The sequence below is a fragment of the Agelaius phoeniceus genome, chromosome Z (genome assembly GCF_051311805.1).
Source record: "Agelaius phoeniceus isolate bAgePho1 chromosome Z, bAgePho1.hap1, whole genome shotgun sequence".
Taxonomy (NCBI): domain Eukaryota; kingdom Metazoa; phylum Chordata; class Aves; order Passeriformes; family Icteridae; genus Agelaius; species Agelaius phoeniceus.
The window spans coordinates 13,211,722-13,228,191 of record NC_135303.1 but is presented as its reverse complement, the minus strand read 5'-3'; the positions used below and the strand labels follow the sequence as shown (position 1 = coordinate 13,228,191).

Sequence of the window (16,470 nt, the reverse complement as noted above, 5' to 3'; positions counted from 1 at the left end):
AGGTCATGTTCACAGTGATTTTTGGGCCAACAGAGATTTCTTGGTGGTCAATTAAAAGCATGCCTGCATTGGGTAAACACTTCTGTTGACACGTGCTGGCATCTGAGATTTTAAAATTCTAACATCATAATCTGATGTGGTCTCTCCTCCTCTATTGAACTCTCTACTGCAATACTTTATCTTAGAAAAAGTACCTCTTGATGTATTTATTTATTTATGTACCTATTTATCTTTGGGAGACAAACGCTGCCCTGAACAGCATTGCCAGGAAGTTGAAGGATATGGAGGCAGAGCACGATGGCTGCAGCAAGATCCTGAGGCTTCAGGCCAAGCATCTGGATTTCAAGAATACACGACAGGAGTATCTCATCAAAGAACTGGAAGTAAAGCTTTCTCCCTGCTGCTGGGAGCCTCAGCAGGCATTGGCAAAACAGCAGTTTCATTTCTGAGGGGTGAAACCTCTGAGTTAGGCTATGAGTGCCCCGTGTTTGATTAACAAAATGCAGAGCATCACTTGGCAGGAAAGGTGGATTCACAGGTGAATGCTGCGAGCCTGACCTGAGAGTGGTGTTTGAACTGCAGATGGAAAGGGGGTTATGTCACTGGGAAAGTACTCTTAGCAATATAGAGGTATAAAGGGAGTATTTGTGCAGGATTTTTGAATTTTATAAAAAATTATTTAAGCATCTTAAGCAGATAGGTTTTGTGGGAGGAGGCAAAGCTTATGCCTTTTGGCTGATGCTGTTGAAGAGTAGGTTTGGTAAGGTCTGTGCCGTGACTTTCTCTTTAATAGGCCTTCCACAGATCTCTGTTTCTCAGTTATTTCCTTTTGTGAATATGTGAGATTATACAGAGTTTAAATTTATTGCCATCAGCTTGTATTTAAATTTATTTACTTATTTATTTATTTGTTTATGTATTTATTTTTCAGTTAATGTTTCCCTAACTGAAGTGCTTAGAGTCAGCTTCAGTCTCACATACTTGCTACTTTGCTTTACCTGTCCAAAATGAATGACTTCACTTGTATCTGTGTAACTTTAGGTGTCTTAAATGACTTTTAATATTAATTTCTTTTTCTTGATCTTTGTTGCATCACTTGAAGGCAGGAGTCCTTTTGGAGTGTATTGTTCTTTTCAAATCAGTCATCAGTCTAAGTGAAAATATTTTTTTCATAGGAAACAGTGTAGTTAAAATTGCATGTGAATTTCTATTATAGCAGCTCTGTAGTTACTGCTATTGCTAGAAGCATTTTTTCAATTGAAATTCCATGTCCAGGCCTTTACATGGAGATAAGTATCTGTGAGTATAAAAAATGCAGCAAGAACATAATCCTACATCAATTTCTTTAACTAAACAAAAACTTTTATTTTAATATTCTAGATATGTAATTGTTTTCTTTTACTTATTTATTGATATAAGTTTTCACAGTTCCAAAGTGCAAGTAGTTCAGATGCCACAGATTGGTTTATGGAGACCCAATAAACTGAAGAAATTAAGTTGTCTTTGCATGATGTTATCATCTTTCTGGACTTTTCAAAATGTACTTTTAGGCAGAGACAGTGAAAATAAAGAAACTGGAAGAAGATGCTGCAGCAGCAAGATTAGCACATATACAATGTAAATCTGCTACAGAAATCATGCAGGTAAACTTTTAGTTAAATATGTGGTAGAAGTTTACAATGAAACAGAAGATGAAAGAAGATGTACCTTGTAAAGGTATGATCTTTGAAAAATGCCAAGACTTCCTTGCTCCAGTGAAAACACTGAGTAGATTTTCTGCAATGAGTGTCAATATTGTAAAAGGTAATAGAAAAATATCTCCTTTTCTCAGGGGACTATCAAGTTAATAGAATCAATATTAAAATAAAATGTCACATTCTTATGTTTGAGAATTCAAAGTAGCATTGAAACAGTGAGGGGAAAGGAAATGTTTCACAATAGTTAAACTGTTAAAATGTTCTGTCCTGTATCTTTGGAATGGGTACTTAGATAATTTTGGAGATACAGTGCATACATCCAACTTCTCTAGGTGTGAGATATTAATGCATCCTGAGACTGCAGTTTCAAATTTCAGCTGAGTACATTTTGGCTTCAAAGCTATTATATCTGCAGTTACCAGAGAAGTTTGAATACATGAAAAAATGTAATATGTATACTTGAATATCAAATTCTTGTGTTATTAAACTGTATCACACAGGGTTTGATCCATTAAAGCAATTAGGGTTTATTTTAAAAAACAAGTATGAAAAACCTGTAAGATAATTGCTCAGTGATCTCATACTGACTAACAAAGCCTTCCTATTGGACTTTTGAAAAACCAGACGAGAAAACAAGAAGGAATATACACTTTTTTTTTTCTTGTTTTCTGAGTAACACCAATAAGCATTGACACTTTCTCAGTTATTTTCTTATGAACTTCTCTAAGTACAGTCCCTTAGATTTCTGAAGTGATGATTAAATAAGTAGAGATAATTCAGTTTTCTTGATTCCTTCTCACTTCTACAACATACAAAGGAACTGGAGGGTAGCATTCCTTGAAGTTAGAGATTTATCTTTTATAGGTGAAGAACTGGTAAGGTTTCCTTCCTTGTTTATGTACATGAACAAGCTCCACATGCGCTTTGCTCTGAGTGCAAGTGTAGTGTTTACTGTTAATCCCACCTTTTTATGAGTCTACTTAAAAAAATAGAATTCCCCTGGAAAACTTCAGTAATACAAATAATTGAAAACAGGAAAATCCAAGCTCCATGAAAGGACAACAGACTGTGCTTTTGGTCAACATATCTATTTCTCTCTGTTTTGAACTTTATGTATTAATACATGGTCTCTCTGAAGACAGATGTTGTGTTAATTAAAATATGAAGAATTCTGTTTGTTATATGTAAGTTTGAGGTCATATCCAAATAATCTTATGAATTGCATTTCACGAGGCTTGGTAGCTGAAAATATAACCTCTTGAAAAATCTTTCTTAGAAGAAATATAAATTTCTTCATTCAATTAAGAAAGGCAAGCAGTTTCAGAATCCATGTGATGTGCTAAAGTAGTATCTGCCAAGTCCATTGATTATCCTTTAAAAGAACACAGTGCATTTGCCAAAAGTAATTTTGGGTAAAGTATCTTTGTGTGGAAATTTTCCAGTTTACAAAGACAGCATTTATCCTCCAGTGTGCAATGGAAAGACCAGGTTGAAGAATCCCCTTGGACATTAGTGACTCCTCCTGGCAGCTTCAGCCTGCATGAAGGCTCAATAGTAAGGAAAAAGTGTGGCACACATCGTTTAGTTTAGGTGTTTTTTAAAACATACTGTCAAAATATTTACTGTGCTGAAGATTTGCTGCATTTGCTGTGCTGAGCTGTGGAAGAACTCTGCTATACTCTTACCCTTTTTGTTATTATGCTACCTTTAAAAAAATTTAATACATGAATAAATGTAATGCCTTGGAGAAGCTAATTTGAAAATGTTTTTTTTTAAGTATGGGTAGGATGTACTGGCATTCCTAATTAAGGCATTTTGTAGATATTGATGATCATTTCATGTGAAGAATGTTCTTTCTACCAAACTTTTTTGTCAAGTTTCATTAGCTACCATTGTAGAAATGTTTATTTCTATTTCATACACCCTTTTAGTTTTAGTGCAAGTATTTGAGTGTAAAAATTGCTTGAAAATTATTTCAGGCTTTCAGATGGAAAAGCAGAGGGGATATTTTGTTGCTGTTTTGTTTTTTGCATGTTTTGCTGTGGATTTGGCACATTGGATGTATTTTACTGGATTATTTTCTGAACACTTTATCCTCTTATATGACCACTTTGGGCTTTTCTACTCTCTTTACCCAGCTACACCTTGAATAACAATTTTGCCATCTTTTTGCATAGCAGCAGGGACAAAGGAAAGTTGTCAGCATGTTTAGAAAATCTCTCCTTTCATTGTGTGGTTACATTTGCTCTCTTTCTACTCTTAGCAATATACTTTTTTTTTTTTTGATAGTGGCTTGCAAACTTCTCCTCTTTCTCTGTCAGAGCTCTGAGCATGGAAGGTGCATGAGGTCTGTTCCCTGTGGAGAGGAGCAGAGACCTGCATCAGAGAGTCTTCAGATTTGTGGGTGTCTTTTGTTCACTTGATGGAGTTAGTCCACACTTTGTCTTAGTGCTGTCCACTGCCCAGGCAGATCTGTCATTCATAAACTGGAGGCAAATAAAACCAGGATCTTCTTTTTTCTTTCTGGGAGAATAACAGCTTCTTCCATGCAAGCATTAATGTATTAAAAGACATTTGCTGGCCTACTTAGCCTGAAAAAGTCATTTCATCAGGCACAAAAGGAATACATACAGAGAAAAGCAACTGTCTGCCCTAACTACAGGCATTAATGATTGCTATTTCTAACTACAAAACACAATTGCAAGCTGAAAATATTCTACTGAAGTGCTTGCTTCCAAACCTGAAGTGCTTGCTAGCTGTTGCTGTGGTAGGAGTTTTCCTTTTTATTTGTATTCCTTAGTAAAATATATGACATGACAAGAACTATGGACAAGATTCCATTCATGATCAAGATTTCTGGTAATGGAAACAGTACTTAATGGTAGACTCAAAATTAATGTTATGTTACTGAAAGGTTAAAAAAAAAGATTGTCTCACTGTCATATTCATAGAGCTGGTTATTTTAATTGTTTTACTCAAAGGATTTCAAACCACAAGACTGTCCTGAGCAGGTGATAAAATATTCATTTTTGGAAGAGTTGTATTAGTGGTTGCCTTATGAGATCAGGTATTTATTGCCTTGAATGGCTTTGCATTTTTCCCAAAGCTGTTTCTATTTGTTTGGGAAGCAGAAGTGCCTGTATGTGATCCTGTTTACTCCATTGAGATAGCTGTGGTTTTGCTGCCCAAAATGAAAAAGCAGAAGACTGTAGCAGAAACTAAGTATAGGTAACATTTAATATATTGCTGTTGGTCTTTGCTATACCCATACTTAAATTGACTAAAAATGTCAGTGTGTTCTCTTCCCTTCATTTTCCCTTCCTGCTTTCCTGACCTGTACAGTATTTTTTCATATTTTATACCATTTTTATGCTCCCTATGTTCTTTCCACTCTAGTCTGATAATCTTATCTTGATCTCTGACTGTACTGATACAGTCTTCATGGCATTTGAGGAACATTAAGATAACATTTCTGTTATCTTAATCAAAGTTTCTAAGGCACTTGTATGTACTAAAAGTATGAAGAATTGAATTTCTACTGCATGCTGTTGTTGCTGAAATTTATTTATAATCTGAATCAATTTCATATACCACTGATTAAAATCATTGTAAATAAATGAGGCATGGCTTGTGGAGTTTGACTGATGGAGCTGTAGGCCCATTTTGGCCAGCTGTTTAATCATATCTAATCCATGCAAAACAAGTTTTTAAAGGAATTTAGAGTGTGTTGTGCTGCCAGGCCAACTGGACAGTTTTCTGTGTGCTGTGCAAGTGTTGGGGCACAATTTGGAGGCACCTCAAGGTATTAACATGAGTGAATGAATTGCATCCACTAAGAGCATGGAAATTTTTATCTGTGCCAGGTCATGGTTGTGGCCCCCACAGGACTGGGATTTACTCACATACTTTATTTACATACTGTGTCTAATTAGATAAATTTTGGGAAATCTCTTTTCTTACTCTGCTGTAATATTATGCACTATTATGGCTGCAATTATTAGAAATGAACTGAGGAATTTTGTAAAGCTGTGAGAATGAGCCTTGAGGGCTCCTTTTCAGCTGCAGGCAGCTCTGCTACCACACATAGGATGCATCTCTTTTGATTTTAACATTGCCCAGCTACAGCAATTAATTTTTTTCTTTGTGTTCCAGAGGGAGATGTCCATCCTCCTGAACTTATACCAGACCCTGGCAAATGCCCAGGTGCTTTCCAGACAGACAAACGTCCCCCTGGAAGAGTTACCTTGGACAGAGCTTTGTGCCCTCTTGCATGAGAATATTGAAGCTCTGCTCTCGAACTTCAGCAAGGCCAACCAGAGGGTGAGTGTCCCCAGGCATCAGCTGCCTCTGCTGAGCTCAGTGACATTTGTTCACACTGCAGTCTCGTTAAAAAGGACTGATATTCATCCCCCCCAAAAGGATTTGGACACTAACAAATAAACACCGTTTATTTTGGCTTGTCCGCAGCTCAGTTTGATGCTGTTGCTGTGGGCCTTTAGATGTGACTGGAGTGTGCATCAAGTCTCTCAGCTCCACCTTCTGTGCAGGACATTCTGAAAGGAATATCTGATACTAGCCACAGGGACCTAATTAAAAGATAATAAATTCATCTTACTGATGAAGAATTCACAGAATGTAGTCATTTACAGTCATAAAGCAAGTCTTTATTTTACCATAATCCATAGGCAAAATAGGCTTTCTCCAGGAACACCATTTTTAAATTATGTGTTTATGGTTCAGATCTACTGTTTGAAAGAATGACAGTGTGGGTTTTTTTGTTTAATTGTAACTTTTGGATTATGACATTTTTTGAAATACCTATTATAAAACATCTCAGCATTTGTGTGAAGGAGGAGCTGTACTTTTCTGCATGATAATAATGCAAGTGAGCTTACATGACCTCTCCTCCCAGAAAACCTTGTGGTTTTAGGAAAAAAAAGCCACTTTTTAGGTAAGTCAGCTGGCTCCAGAGACTAAGCTAAGAGTGGCTAAGCCACTCTTTAGGGTTTCACTTTGTTTTCTGGTTTATTTCTCTTTTGAAGTAGAAGAGGAAAGGGAAGGAAAGAGAAGGGAAGGGGTGAATATTGTTGGCAGTGTTTGTGGGGCTTGTATCTTTTTGTAGCTGCTTTTTAATTAAGCATTTTTATTGAGACTGATCATGAGGTCTGTAGGGCTCTTCTCATGTACTTAGCATCTGTTCTGGGATTTTAGACTGTGTTGGTTTTTTTCTACAGTTCAGTTTTCCTACAGTTCAGTGGGATCTATCTGGAAGTGTCTTGCTAATATTTTCTAGCAACAAAGTGCAAGTGTGTGCATTTGGAGATCATTGTTGGCTCGGTTCATTCCTCCATTTAGTTTGCATGGGATGTGTGGTGTTAAACCACAAGAGTAAATCCTTTCATGCTTGTTGAAAACACATCATAAACTTAGGAGCTATTTATAAAGAAAACATTCTCTATGTTAGAACTCCCTGAAATTGTTTTAAAACTTAATAATAATCTGGAATGTCTTGGCTTTTCAAAAAAAAAAAAACCCAAAAAAACCAAACCAAAACCAAAAAAAACCCCACCAAAACCCAAAAAAACCCAAACAAAATGAAAAATTAAATGCCGTTTTTAATTATTGTTTGCAACCATCACAAACTTCTAAAGGATATACTTGGATTACTGATTTACTAAAACTTGCTAAATTTACTAATTTACTGAAATTTAATACAATTTTTTAAAAAAAGTGTTTTAAGTGTCTGGTTCAGGTTTCCTACAAAGAAGGTGACAAATATCTGCAAGGTGGTATAAGGATGGCAAAACCAAAACCAAATAAATACTTGTTTCAAAATATGTTTCAGTTTTGTTTTGAGAACCAAGTAATTAATCTGCTATGATAGGGTTTTACATAGTTTTAATGAAAATATTAAAGAAATCACAGTTTAGATTTTATGCTGAAATGGTCTGTGCTTAACTTAAAGTGGAAAGGTAAATAATAATTTCTTCCTTAATTCTTGTCACGCAGATATCTCACCTAGAACATACTTGCAAGCAAAAGACTGACACTATGAACAACCTTCTGCAGAACCAGGAGGATGCTTTTGAGAAAATGTCTGAACACTTTAAAGCACAGGAACATTTATGGCAGAAAGAAAAGCAATATCTTGAAGAGCAGTACTCAAATTGCCTTGCAGAAATTCAAGCCAGAGCACAGGTATGGTGCTGTGAACTTCTAATTTTTTTTTCTTGTAACATTTAATGGATTATTTCAGTAGTTTAAGCCCCTTAGCAGTTTAAGGTCATTTGGGAATTAAACTGTATTTTTCAACTAAAAAAACCCCACAAACAACAAACCAGCCCATTGCGGGATAATATTAACATCACTTAAAATAAGAAATAACTTACTTTGTTGAAGCGTTTATTGAAGAGAATTTGGTCTACAGCCCCAGCTGAGAAGCCTGATTTCGTCTACAGATGGTAGTTTTTTTTTTCTGAAAATGTTGAAGCTGTAAGATCAAATTTCCTTTTTTTAAGAATTACTGAGGGCAGCTGATACTTTTTCAGCATCATCATTTGCAGAGATTGTATGGAGTAACAATAATGTGGTGTTACCTGTGGATCAATTCAATTACTTATGTACTGACCCTACGAACAGTGGTAGATTTCAACATCATTAAGCGTCTCTGCTTTACTGATGCTACAGTGAGAAGTGGTTTTAAAATGTAAAACTGTCACTGCTTGTTAGATGAGTTATTTGCAATCCAAAATGTTATTCCACAAAAATTATTTACTGTCTTTGCCATCACATTCCTTCACACCTGTTTCAATTAAAAGCATTGTGAATAAAGGAAATAGATGTCCCTTTTTATTTGTGAGTTACTGCAACTTACTTCACAGAATAATGCTGTATTTGATGCAGATTTCAGGACTGGAAGTCTGCATGGTGAAAACTTGAATTTGTCTGGTTTCATATTCCAACCTTCCTTACATTTTTCCTTTCACTTACACTGGGGTTTTCTTCTTGGTACAGCAGTGTTCTCTCTGAAATTTGAGGATGTTATTACTATTGTTAAGTCAACCCCTAAAACTGTACTGTGGGCAGACAAGTGGTGTTGGACCTTCTGTGAGCTGTCATGGTGTTGGTGAATTGTTGTCAGAAATCAGGAGTCCATTTGCAATTGATTATCATGGAAATTTCCCTCCTACCATTGCTTTGGTTTCATATATCTGATTCTGTAATTGTTTACTAGAAGAGATACTTTTATCACTATCATTACTAACAATTTTTATTCCTTTAATGAATCATTTGAATGGCAAAACTAAGAATTTTCTTTTTGCTCTTGTCTAGGTAAAAACCATCTTAAAATAGTTAATATTTCTTCCATTTATATTAAAATAGTTAATATTTCTTCCATTTTTGTTTGGTTTGTTTCTGTTGCAGGAATGTGAAGAAAGGGAGCAGAAAAACAGGCAAAAACTGTGTGGCCTTGAACAAATGTGTGCACAACTGACCCAGGAAAACAATTCCTTGAAAAATTCATTATTAGATGCTTTCAAGGCACGCTCATCCCTGCTGGCAGCCTGTGCGCTGCTGTCAGGGGCCCTGTGCTCTCTCTACGGCCGACTGTGTGCCACGTCTTGCCAAAGAGACATTCTCCAGGAACAGGTGAACCAGCACCAACTCCTGAACCACAAGATCGTCAGCCTCCTTTATGCTCTCCCTGCTGTCATGGAAAGAAACCAGGACGAAGGCAGGCTGAGGCAGAGAAGAGCCAAGAACCTGGTTTATGTGTTCCGAAGAGCTGTGATCGCAGTTCTGGCTGCTAACAGGCTGAGGGCTCTAGCTCGATATTCTTGTACCTTTTTTGTCTGGACAGATGGATGCAGAGGAAGCTCTGGAATTCAAGTTTGTCTGGGAGAATCCAGAGGCAGGCATCCTGTGCCACGTAAGTGAAATGTTCTTAAAATGTTATGTCAAATTACATGCTTAGGGAATAACAAAGAGCAATATTATTATTATTGCTAGGGCATAAAGACATATTTAATGACATTCTGACAAATATTATTTATGGATTTATGTTTTTTGTGTTTCTTCATGAGAGTATTTCACTCTAAGAGCAAATGCCTACTCTTATGTTAAGCATTGCAAGTACAATTGCAATTATGCACATGAACTCAACAGTATCTGATATCCTTGATATTTGTGTTACGGATTTCAGAACTAGGCACTGCAGCATCTTCTCTGTGGTAAATATCTTGCAATGTTCCTAAATGATTAACTGTCACCTTTTTTTTTTGGAAGAAGTATTTCCTCTTCTTTTTGTAATAATTTTTAATACTTATTTCCTACTAAAATTTCTAGAATTTTCCACAAAACTTGCTTTCTGATTCAGGTAAAATATTAGCATAGGATTTTGAAATTTTCATTTGAGATTATGTCTACTTGCCCCTTTCTGTTGCCAGACCAGTTTATATTTCCCTCTAAAAGGATATATAGTATCAAAAATGTTTTGCAAATTAGAAGATTCATCTACTTTTTTTTTTTTTTTTGAGTCATTCTGGAAGCATGCTTAAAACAGTCTAAATTGTTCTGTCTAATTTGTTGTTTATATGCTTATTTTTGATTAATTTCTGAAAGAGCTGGAGATAGCAGGGTGCCATATCTTAGTGATTTACTTATCCTGCTAGCTGCAATTCTGTTTCACAGGTTTTGGAGAGGAAGGAGTTGACTGTATTGAAGCACTTCACTGGTTGTCTAGCTCTAAACTCTATACTGCAATAATCAGTTCCATCTCAGAACTGGAGGGTGTTCTCAGCAAACAAGGTAATTTTAACTGTATATTGTTGTAGCCAAAATATATTTAAAAATAAATAAGTCAGGGTGGTGTGGTAGGTAAGGGACAGGCGTTCGGAAGATTTCGGGCTGTGATGGAAAATTACAGGACTCCTTCTGCCCCTCTCCCCAGAGATAAGGATCACCCTTGGAATGTAGCCAGACGTGTAGCCCCCCTAACCTATGGATGCCAGTAACTTTCCACTCCATACTAACCCTAGAAAGTATAGCCAAACCCCTTTCTGACGTAGAGAAACCCCTTAGTCCATAAATACCCTTGAGACCCCTCAATAAATGCCTTTAACCGTCCACCACATTGGTGTCAGCGCCCGTTACTGGCCCCGAGGGATCCCAGGAGGGGATTGCCGTGCTGGACTTCGAAACCAGGTCGCCGCTGCCTTCCCAAGAAGGCAACAGGGTGGTTATATAATTTCCATTTTTATGATTTTATCTAAACTATTCTGGATCACAGCTCTGAAGAGATATTTCTGATATTTATGATAGACGTCTTTGACTAGAGGTTATATCCTGAGCTAGTCAATACAAATTTTAGTTTAGTGGGACTGTTTCCCTGAAGGAGTAATTTCATTGCAGGATAAAATAATAACTCTTTTCTACATTCTCTGAATGATCGCATTTCTGTACTGTTGGAACAGATTCATTTTCTTAAGCAGCTGATAGGATATTTTATCCTTTCAGTATATAGAGTCATGGAAGCTGAAGGCTGGAGAGTGTTTCTGGAATTTATGTACAGTGAGAACTGATACACGTTCCCTTGGTTCATCTGCATTTCTGCCATCCCTGGTTCTTTATTAACCTCTACTTTTAGAATCCCCACATTTTTGTCCCAGAAGAAAGGATATTAGAAGAGGGATAATTTATGTGAATAAAGGGAAATAGCAGGACAAAGACAAGGTGATGCATTTTCCAAAAGGCTAAACCCTAAATTTGTATAAAAGTTGCCATTGAATCAAATGGGTTTGGATTCAGTTTCAGGCACTTTCTTCTTTGATCATGCTGTGTCAAGAAATTGAATTCATATCCTTTAAAAGCAAAGTTGGAACACTGGTTCAGATTCAGCATTCTGTGTTTCAGAATATTTACAGCTTCCATCCTGTAGAAGTGAAAAAGAACGTGATCTTACAAGAAACGGGAACTAATAACCTGCTCGATGTTTGCTTTGTCTTGTTTTTTTCTTCAAGATTCGGAGCTCTGGCTTTCTAGTAACTCGCTGATCGGCACAGCCAGGAACTGCTTTGCACAACTGATGGACAACCTGAGCGTTCTGATGGAGACAGTTCAAGGGAATGCTCGTGGGTGCAGAGCCTACCTGGAGAGGGACTCGCTGATAGAGAGGCTGGCTCGTGGCCTCCAGAGAGTAAATGCCCAGGCCCTGGAAGCTGGATTCCATGACAGACTGCCCAGCACAGTAAGCAGATTGACAGTCCTCCTTCATGGAAACAGGTTTACAGCAACGGTGAAGCTCCCTTGATGGCAGCATTTCTTTGGTTTCAGGCTGGTGATGAGTCCAGGACAGTCAAGTGCTACTATATGGACACTCCAGAAGTTGATTTGTCACACATTAGGATGTGAATAACTCTTTTCTTTATTGACAGAGAATTTTTGGAGGAGGTTTAGTGTATCCAAGTAAAAGATTTTTTTTCAAGTTCTATCAGATCTGTATTAGCTTATAAGAACAAATTTGCTTTTGGCTTGATGTAAGTGTTAAGGTTGCTTTTTATTATTGTTTTCTATTTTCTCATGTTTACCATCCTTTCTTTCAGTAAAGATAACCTTCTTCCCTTTAACGAAAATGAAAAGACAAACACTTTCTCTCATAATATTTTATAGTAGATTTTAGGTGAAAATAGTAGTTCTTTGAAAACAGAATTTGCAGTAACCCTTGGTAGGTGACAGGTTCAGACTTTTGTGTATGTCTTTTAGAGATAGAAGAAAAAAAATATAGTTTTGTCTTCACTTTCTTTGGTCTTAAATATTATTCATTTGCTTGCTAAAATAGCAGATTTTATAGCCCATCAACTTGTTTTTGTTTGCTGACAGAGAAACATAGCAATCTTGCAGCAAGAAATATTTGGATTTTTATGAAGGCTTCATGCAGCAGAGGTAGAGTCCCACTCACTGCACCTGCAGCTTGCAGAATGCAGATGGGCTTTCAACGAGATGCAAAAAGATGCTGAAAAAGCCTGCAGACTGCAAGAGCAATTAAACGAACTTCAGCGTGTAAGTACATTTGACTTGGAGACTCTCTTGCTTAAAAGAGATTCTCTTTCTACACATTTTTTGATTTGTTTTATTTTGGAAAACAAGCATAAAATTGATTTCCTTTCAATAGAATTTTCCAGAAAACTTGTCCAGTAAATGTCATTAAACTAGAAGACAGATGTATTTAGAAATACCTTTTTCCACTGGAGTTTCCTTTTGATTTGTAGAAGGAGGTATCCTGTATAAATGACAGTTTGGTCTTCAGCAATGCAGGTTCTCCCATTTGTTGGAAATGTTGATGTGATTTATGTATCCTAAAAGAAGATTTCACTTCCACAGAGTAAAGTCAGCTGGAATGAACATATTCAATAAGAGTACGTTCATGAGAAGTTCATGAAATATAAGTGTAGCAGTTTTAACTCCGAATGGATGTTGATGAAAAACATAATAATGGATGTTGTTATAATAAAAACAATACAAATTTTCCTGGGTCTGTTTCCCTAAGAAGTTACTTTTTGGCAGGGGGAGAAAAAGCCTTCTCCGACATTGTCAGTAGCACAAATGCCCAAAATTCCCCTGAGTCTTTTGCTGTTGCTGATTGACTTACCGAGACACTGTGGGTTCCCTAACCTGAAGCCTAGTTGGTAGAACCTGTCAGGGTGTCCCAATCCAAACACTTCCAAGCAGAGAATATCTGCTAGATGATGTCTCACCCATTGTCCTTCCTGTTCCTAGCTAGTAAAATGGATTTTTTTTTTAACTCAAAAATCTCTAATCATCTTCAGTTTTGTTCTTAACAGGTTTTATTCCCTTAGCGTTTTGGGACAGTTGGACGAAACTTGTCGCATTTTAGATTGTAGTTGAAACGTTGATGACGACTTTCCTTGAAGAATTATTTCCTCTATCTGGAACAGTTTTTGGAGGAGAAGAACAGTCCACAAAGGTGTTTACAAGGATTAATAAGCTATCCACTAAGTTTTTGAACATTGATCTGCGTATTTTTCCTTCTAAATATTGAAGTTTTGCATCCTAGGGTGCTACTTTGACAAGAATAATGAATGCCAAAACTTTACATGAATGTTCTTTATAAAAAACACAGTAATTAACTGGTCTGCCATTTTACTGTTCAGTGATCTGTCTTCATGTTAAAAAAACCTCAATACTAATCCTAAGCATGCAATTGTTTTGGAATTTGGTAGGTTTGCAAGTGGAACTCACTTAGTGGTAGGGAAAGCACTGAATATAATTACAGAATCAGGCACAACTTCTTTCTCTTTCCAGAGAATCAACCAAGACAATGTACAGGGGGAGTTAGATAATGCTTTGCAGCATGAGCATGAGGCACAATTGCTTTTACAAGAACACCAGCGACGGATTCAGGAGCTGAGTAATACACTGGAATTGCACTCATGTACCAACAAAGATAGAAGCCAGCTCTCCAATGTACCTCTGATGGTAATGTTATTCTTCTGGAACAGTCACCAGAGTTTCACCTTCTGTTAAACAAGCCAAATAGTGCAGTCCTTGTATAAATGAAATAAGAGGAGTAAATACACACACTACTCAGTCTGCTGAGAATTTTAGGCTATTGAGAAAACACTTCAAAGACTCCATTTTTTTCCTTAAGCTATGGATGTTTTATTTTTAACAATTAAGGAAAAAGTCTTCAGTGGGGGTTTGATTTGGGCTTTTTACCTACAATCATTTTGTTTTCTAAAACTTATTTATATGTAGCAAATATACTAAAAACTGGGGGAGGGGGGGGGGGGGGGTGGTTCTGAGTCATTAATGCTTTTGCTAGGAAATTCATAAAACCGTAGGATGCAGTGGTCCAAATGTACTTCACAATCAGTTTGTCTTCCATGTTGGTTAGTAGCCAGTGGCATAAAGTGAGGTTTATTTGGGTTAAATAGCAACTCTGCTCTCTGCTGGCAGAGCCTCTCTAATGCAACAGAAGAGCTGAGGAGAAGAGACCAAGTTCTGGATCACCAGAATAGACTCCTGAAAGACACAGAGCAGGACCAGCAGCAGCTGCAGGAGACTCTCCAGGAGGCAGAACGTGCCATCCAACAGGGAGCAATGTGAGCCCTGGGGCCTGGGGGATGTCACTTAAAATGTATAAAAATTTAAATTCCTACTTCCATGGGCAGGTTTTAGCCCTGGAAAGTGTAAGGTTAGAAGAGAAAAGTACATCTGTCTCCTTTTCTTTTGAAATTCAGACATAGTCTTCTAAAAACAAAAGTGTTAGTTCAAAATATGAGGTCATACATTTTATGCAGTTATCCCATAATAGTGCTCCAAATTCTGGGTGCTGAAATATCTGGCAAACAAAAGACCTGTGTGATCTTACTGATCTGACAAGATCTCTTTGGCACATCCTTAAAGTTCTGTTTATTTAAGAAATGATTGTTTGTTCTCTATGTTTCCACGCCAACTTTTTATAGGCAGATACAATTTATTTATAGTAAATACAGAAGCATCAGCTAGGGGACAGGTCTTCACTGCCAAAGGGACTGAAACCCATTTTGGATCTCGCCTTTCCTGTGGTACAAGACAGATCTTCCAGCTGATTTCAGGGAGTTTTGGATTTAGACCTAATCCCCACACCACTTGCACCATAACCTGGAGTGGCAGGAAAGGCTCAGGCACTGGTTTTGAAAAGACTGGTGGTCAAAAGGAGCCCCCATGACTTGAAGGAGCTTATTACTAACCTATTCTTACGCCATATGGTGAGATTAAAATAAAACAACAACTTCGCAGACTTTGTTTCTAATACTTAGCATAGCATGAAGCATGTATTACAAATATTGTTTCATGGCTAGGATCTAAAAAAATTTTAGTCATACATGGGTTCATTTGACCTCTGAATACAAACATCTGAGAAGCTGTAAGGGCTGTATGCACAAGGGAAATAATGCAATTTGTATAATCCTCAATGAAATGTTTAACAAGCTAATTAAAATGACAAATGTTATTTGGTATGAGTTGATCAAAGCAGCTGTCACCTGCAGAAGGATTTGTTCTAGAACGCTTGCCCTTTCCATTGTAATCACCCCAATCTATTTTGGACATTCTTCTTTGTGGCCACACATATATCCAGAAAAGATTATTTTCATGTGAAGAGACTTTAAAAATGGCATTTTTTTTCTGTATATAGCAACTGAAAATCAACAAAGACAACTTTCCCTTCATTGTTCTAGCAGCTCTTCACAACAAATAGGGTTTTTTTCTCCCTTTGGAGCATATAAGCAAAGCAGATGAAATAAACAGAATCTGTCAGTGTTTTCCAATACAAGAATATAATACCATCCTGCTAGAGACTTTTAATGACCTCTGTATCCAAGCCATGATAGTTGTTCATTGATAAGCATATAATTACATCAGTTTTAATTGCTTATCTCAACAGAAGCATCTTTCATTTGGAAATGCACCAAATGCACCAATATGAACTATTTTTAGGATTTGCATTGGAGTTTATCAACAATTTATCAACAATTTAAACAGTTTATCAACAATTATTTTACAAGACATCAAAACCATAAAGTAGCTGAAGAATAATTTGTACATTGGAAGAGCTTCAGTTCTATAAAGTTACTCCATTGTTGTTTTGTTTTGTTTTGTTTTTCTTTTATAATAGAGACGAAGAGTTGATCATTAATCATATAAAAGCTCTGGAGGCCGCCCTGAATGAGGTATGAATTTGAAGTGCTCCCTCTGATTTCTGTTCCAAACA

At 36.8% G+C, this 16,470-nt stretch overlaps 1 long non-coding RNA gene and 1 pseudogene across 1 annotated transcript; both read left to right on the top strand.

Moving 5' to 3' along the window:
- Positions 1–281: 281 nt before the first annotated feature.
- LOC129133678 (coiled-coil domain-containing protein 171-like) lies at positions 282–13,552 on the top strand (annotated as a pseudogene).
- A 455-nt stretch (positions 13,553–14,007) lies between these two features.
- LOC143692184 (uncharacterized) lies at positions 14,008–16,407 on the top strand. The gene is made up of 3 exons (XR_013180040.1): positions 14,008–14,192; positions 14,673–14,818; positions 16,375–16,407. It is a non-coding gene; the product is annotated as an uncharacterized LOC143692184 (long non-coding RNA).
- The last annotated feature ends 63 nt before the right edge of the window (positions 16,408–16,470 follow it).